The sequence below is a fragment of the Lycorma delicatula genome, chromosome 2 (assembly GCF_047948215.1).
Source record: "Lycorma delicatula isolate Av1 chromosome 2, ASM4794821v1, whole genome shotgun sequence".
In the NCBI taxonomy this organism is placed as follows: domain Eukaryota; kingdom Metazoa; phylum Arthropoda; class Insecta; order Hemiptera; family Fulgoridae; genus Lycorma; species Lycorma delicatula.
The window spans coordinates 15,207,617-15,214,278 of record NC_134456.1 but is presented as its reverse complement, the minus strand read 5'-3'; the positions used below and the strand labels follow the sequence as shown (position 1 = coordinate 15,214,278).

Here is a 6,662-nt window from a genome sequence, read left to right as displayed (position 1 = left end):
ATTTTGACTACATAGTGATTTGAACCTGTGTCTACTCAGAGCTGGACTTTTACTTCGTAGATCTCCTTGTGATGGTGTTTCTTCTTTCTTTTCCTGTTTAGCCTCCGGTAACTACCGTTTAGATAATTCTTCAGAGGATGAATGAGGATGATATGTATGAGTGTGAATGAAGTGTAGTCTTGTACATTCTCAGTTCGACCATTCCTGAGATGTGCGGTTAATTGAAACCCAACCGCCAAAGAACACCGGTATCCACGATCTAGTATTCAAATCCGTGTAAAAATAACTGGCTTTAGTAGGACTTGAACGCTGTAACTCTTGACTGCCAAATCAGCTGATTTGGGAAGACGTGTTAACCACTAGACCAACCCGGTGGGTTGTTGTGATTGTGTTTGTCCAGGATAAACACCACCAAATACCACATGTAAAGAATAATGTAATAATTTAAGTTTTTTTTTTTTTGTTTGTAAAATAATTGTTGAAATATAACTTATAATAAATATACTTTATACAAGTGTATATATATATGGTTTTTTTTGTTTTTCATACAACAAAATTTCCATCTCATAATCCTTTGCACAAGCTTCTAGTTTATGTGATGAATTTATTCATATTAAAATTTGTCAAAATATTTAGCAAGATTGGTTTTTAATCAAATTATTTTATTGGTTTTAGATTAAAAAAAATAAAAATATGAGGATGATTAAACACTACATAATTTCTGATAACCTGAAAAATAAAACAATAAAATCACTGGTAATAAATCTTATTCGTTATGTTCTTCAGTACATCAAGAAGCATATGGCTGTCTTAAAAAAAAAGTATAATCTCGTTATGCCATCCATTCTGTTAAATGTTTGTAAAGCAGCAGTTGATGAACCTGGCTCATTTCTTAAATTAATTATGATACAATCGAGACTATTGATGATTACATTGTGTTTACAGCATTGATGTTATAAGTGACATTGCTGTTAGAAATTTGGATTGACCCTACCAAAACAAAAAAAGAATAACTACAATATCTTTTAACCACAAAGGAATTTCACGTATAGAATTTATGAAAACTGAAACTAGTTTAAAATGTGTAGATGAGAATATGTGTGTTTATGAAACATATTAAGTGCTGAAGAAATTTTGGAAACCAACCCAGAACCAATAACATGGGATATTCATGAACGATGCATTCAGTTTTACAACACATTATCTGCTCTGGATGCTGTGACTGTCAACTCTTTACTCTGGTGAATACTTGGAAGCCAGCATATAAGTGAAGTTAATTGGTGGTGTGAAAAGTACCTGAAAATGACAAAGATATGGAGAAATAAATGGTTCATGTAGGTAACTTGTGTATATAGTTTACCGTGAAGTAGATCAATTCACTGATTAACCGTGCATTTGTTATATGCATTATAAAGAAAATTGTTTTTTAACATGCTTCTGATATTTTTCATTCTATTTGTTTTCCAAAATAAAGATTTTTATTTTTAAATAACAGTTCATTTAAATTAAAATAAGTTTTAAATAAATAAACTTAACACATTAACATAAATTTGAACCATTAACTTTATTAATATTTAGAGTAAATAAATGAAATCTAAGTTAGTAGTGGTAGCCTCAAAGTTTTTGTGGTCCTTGAAGTTCGGACTTTTGACAACCAAAATAACTTGCATATGAAAAGATTGAAAAAATGTTTGTTTACATGTTGATTTTTTTTTATTTATTACAAAAAAACCTATTGTAAATAATTTCCCCTCCAATTTTTGTGCAATTTTTTATGCAAAAATAAATTACATTTTTCTTCTTAAGTGTTGTTGAATATTATACCTTTCAAAGGCCATCATCTCATTTAGTCTCCCATGTGTACCAGAAACATTAGCCAGTCAATTGGCTGTGGTTCTTGTTATTTCATATTTTAATATTAATGTATGTATTTTATATGCAATTTTTATATTATAAATGCAACTTGTCAGTTTTGTTATGCATTTTTTCAGGTAGCAAGGTTTGTGTGGAGGAACCACAAGATTTACTAAACAGCGTAAGATCGGCACTGTGCACTGGCATTACTAACAGTGAAGTTATTGGGAAAAAAGTTGCAGACGATTTAGAAGAACAACCTTCTGATACTAAACGAGGACAAATGTCTTAAAATCATAATTTTATGATGTTTGCCTTTTTTGTCTTTACTTTTTGTTATCTTTTGTTGGCATCTTCCTCCTTGTAACTATATAGTAGAGATATCTTGTTATTATTTAAAATTAGGTATGCAAATCTGTATTCTGAAAATGTCTTGTAGTACAGTGTATATTTTTATTTATCCTTTTGTTTATTATTGTATTCAGCTAATAAAGTTATTTTTAAATTATCAAATGACTTGTATCCAATATTTTCTCTGAAAATATTGGATTATTAACTAATAAGTTTTTTAGTATCACTAGCATGAAATGAATAGTTTAAGATGTTTTTATTACTCATGATTTTGGAAATATTTGCCTATTATTGATGTAAAGTTTTACTTTATATATTATTTTTTGTTGTAGATGATCTGTAAAATTTTACTGCTACATCGTAGCATTTAATGTTACTGTAAGATACGGTTATTTGTTTGGTTGCAGTTGATGTAATCTATTATAAGTAATTAAATATTGAATTTGTTACAGATAAGTCTCACATGTTTTGTTTATTCTTATCCTTTACTGCCATATGTATATCTTTTTTTAAATTACTCAGTCTGAAAGGAAATTCAAGTTGGGAAAATTGATAAAGTTTTGATATCAAATATGCAGATTCTAATTGAGGAGCTTTTGTAGAAAACAATACCTTTTTTATATTTGGTAGTTTTTTTTTTATTATTAATAGTCACAAAAATAAGGAATTTATTTTACAAGTCTTTGTAACGGTACAACTTTAAACTATTTTTTACTGAAATGTCCATTTTTACAGAAGTCCATTTTCTGCAATGTAGGAAATCAAGAAAAACATTCAGATTACAATATTAAAAAAAAAAATAATCATCATATCTATTATTAAAAGATCTCTAACCTGTCCTAAAGTTTATAATATACAAGAAAAAGAAGTAAAAAAACTTTAAAAAAAAATTACAGAAAAACTGTTAAAACCTAACAAAATGAAACACAGTAGTATTGTAAAAGAATCTTCAAAAGAAAGTTAGAAAATTTATTCTTAGAAATGAATACTTTATTTACATAAATCTTGATAAAAATCATGATTTTTTTCATCCGTGTAATCCAGCATTGATAGATATTTTCATTAATAATTTTATTTTATGTATTTAATGCCGGAAGTTTATCTTAACTGGCAATATGTCTATAACTTTTTTTTTTTTTAATACAGATTGTATTGTCCAGTCTTCTAATTCATTGAATACCTTGTTAAACTTTTAGGAAGTTGCCCTTTAGAAACATGTATCCACAATATTTTGGTGATTTGAAATTTTAAATTTATATGAGAATCAGCAACAACTCCAAAAAAGTCTTCTTTTTTTCTTTAAAAAGGTGAATTTATTTTAGTTGATCTCACAACTTCTTGTACTTCATTGGATATCCAATGAAGTACAAGTTTCCTTTTCTCTATGAGACCAAAGTCTCTATCACATGATAATTGATCAGACGTGAGAAAATTTATGTCGATGCTTTTAAAGTACCCTTTAGTTACTAAATAGATAACAGCCATCACTAGCATTCAATTCTTTATTTTGCCTGACACAGCTGTCACTCTGCCTCAAGCTTTTTCTTCACAGAAAATTGTGATTGAAAAAAGTATAAAAAAATATCATTGCCTTCATTACCAGAAATTCCCTCATGCCACATACACATATAAGTAATTCCCAGAGACACCAACATAGATGCATAAGTTGTAGTAAGAAAGTTGGCGCATGTAAAACATGTTGCTGTCAGTCAATGTAGGGAAAAATAATACCTGCTGCAAGTCCGTTGAAATACAGCAAACATCACTTTGCAGTAACTGTGATTCATTCATACTTCTGTTCATCAGATCTAAAACTGATGTAAAGTTAGTCGAGATCTAAGGGTAAACTGTTCAGCAACTATTTACTCCCTTTATTTTTGTAGTGTATCTGTCACCGACTACATGCATCTGTTTTTGAGATTCCAAATGACAGCTTACAGTAGCGCTTCTTAAATGCATGTTGATCTTTAAACGCACAGTACATCCTGTAATAATTTAAATCAGTACTAAGACACTGTTTTGTGCTTTTACTTTTTCCATAGTGGCTTTCCTGTCGAGGGAACCTATCAATATGCTCACAAACAAGTTTACAGTCTTCTTTAGTGAATTTAAGTATATGTTTGTGAGAATTAAGATTTTTTCCTCTGTTATCATTGTATGAAGTATTCCCAATTTTCTTTTTATGATTAAGTGTTTGCAATTTACTCCTTTGTTGAGGCTGAAAATTTCTTTAAATGATTTTGTACAATGTCCAGAACCTGTAGGAACAGTATAAGTTATTGTCGATTGCCGCTTACTTTCGCTTGGATCATTGTATGTACCATGTCTCTGCTAGAAACTGGGGTATGATTTCGGTACGATTCATCAAATAAGTACCTTTGTGTTCATCTGATAATTTGTATAGTTCCAGAAATAGCATTTCCTTCACTTCCTTTGACAGTTCTTTACATTTGTATTTACACTTACAAGCGACCTGAAAATTAAAAAAAATCAACCTGTGATAATGTGGATTATTTTACATAAATATGTAAGTAAAAGCAAAATTAAAGAATAAACTTTTTACATTTTATTTTTTAATTTAATTTAAGGTAACTGCAAAGATCAAACAATAAAATTATTTGCTAATAAGTACCATATTAAGTAGTATGTAATAGTAAACAGGAATGTGTATAATACATTTTAGGTTAACAAAGAAATGTACTTACTTCAGCAGGAGGTGCTGCTTTTCTTGGTTTCTGTTTACTCTTTGCAGTTGAATAAGGCTTTCCCTGTAATTTACATTTTTATTAATAGATGATTTTTTTCTTACTGTAATATTTTTTTTTTCCATTCTATTTCAGTAACCAAAACATCTCACTTTACGCTGTTGTATTGTACTGTTGTATTGTAAAATACATTTGAGATGTTTTATCAATCCGACATTTGTTACTGACCTTAGCGCATCTGTATCAACATAAAATTTTGATTTTATAATTTTACTGCCATCGCTTTCATTAACAAACTCTATTTTCTGTTGCTGAATTTGTAAGCGCATCTTTAGAGTAATTTTTAGAATTATGCTTCACACAAACTATAATTGCCATGTTGAATTGCTAATTTTTTTTACATTAGCTGCAATTAATCGTGGAAAAATTGCTGAAAACTGGGAGTAAAAATGTACCAGCAGAATGGTAGTAGAATACAGGAAGCATCTCTTGTTGCGTTCTTGATTAAATAAGTTCAGCTTCACTTTTTATATAATTTTATATAGGCTTTTCATAGAATAGTCCTTCATATTCCTTATGGTCTTATTCTTTCACTTATAAAGACAAAGCCGCCCCCCCCATTATTCTTGTGATGAAAAAAAATACTGATTTCATGATTTATAATTTTTAATTTCTTATTGCAGTGAAATTTATTAATGAATTTAATCTTCACCAAATTAACGGTAACATAAATTGAGAGAGTAAATTCTACTATTACCTTTCACTTTAGTAACGTTTATAATGGAAGTGGCTTGGTATACAGTCAAGCATTTTATTTTAAGTTATTTCTCTGTAAACATATAGCGGGTAGCAATCTCCTTTTAATTTCAAATAAACAGACGTTTTTAGTTTTATCTGTACATTTATGTATTGCTACAAATACCTCATCGGCATAAACATGTTGATGTGCAACAAAAAATGTTTTTGCCATACCATGGATAACAGTTTACATGTCTTCTCTAATTCAAACAAAACTTTAAAATGTGATAGTTGTGGAAAACACTGGTAAATTTCCCCCTTGTTTTAAAATGAGCATGGTTGCTCTTTTAATACAGCAAACAATGAGAGCAACAAACCAATTATTATACCATTTTTATGATTATACTCAGAGTAGTAATGACTTTTTTTGTATATCAGCATTGTTGTGAATCTTAAAAGAAAATGATTTCTTTCATCGATGAAACTTTAAGTAAAAGCTATTGTGAATTTGACAGTTACTACAACTGCGGTTATTTTTAAAATCTTTATGATGAAATATGTTTTGGAAAAATAGCCACAGAAACTAGTAATTATGTTTTAATATTAAAAAAACTGGTTTTATAGTAACTAAAGAATGATTGTTGAAAATTAAATTTCAAATTTTTTTTGATAGTACTATTAGAAATTAACTGCTGATAGCATAAAAATTATGTGGTCGGTATGATATTTTCTTTATAATTTTAATGTAAACAAAACTCTAACCATGTTGAGATTCTCTGAAATTTGTACCGTTTTCCATTTGTACAATACTGGTTAATGATTAAAATATATGCATCATCACGAAAGGTAATAAATACATGATAGAATGGATTCCTAAAAAGTAATCATTACTTATAAATATTTTAAGTTGCAAGAAACATAATATTAATGATGTTACAAGTTACATAAGGATTATTTTTGTATTGATTCCTTTGATATAAATTAATTTTTATATAAAATCAGTGACTGACATAG

General features: G+C 28.6%; 1 pseudogene; it reads right to left on the bottom strand.

Annotated features, from left to right (window-relative positions):
- Positions 1–703: 703 nt before the first annotated feature.
- Positions 704–5,035, bottom strand: LOC142319838 (uncharacterized; annotated as a pseudogene).
- Between the last annotated feature and the right edge of the window lie 1,627 nt (positions 5,036–6,662).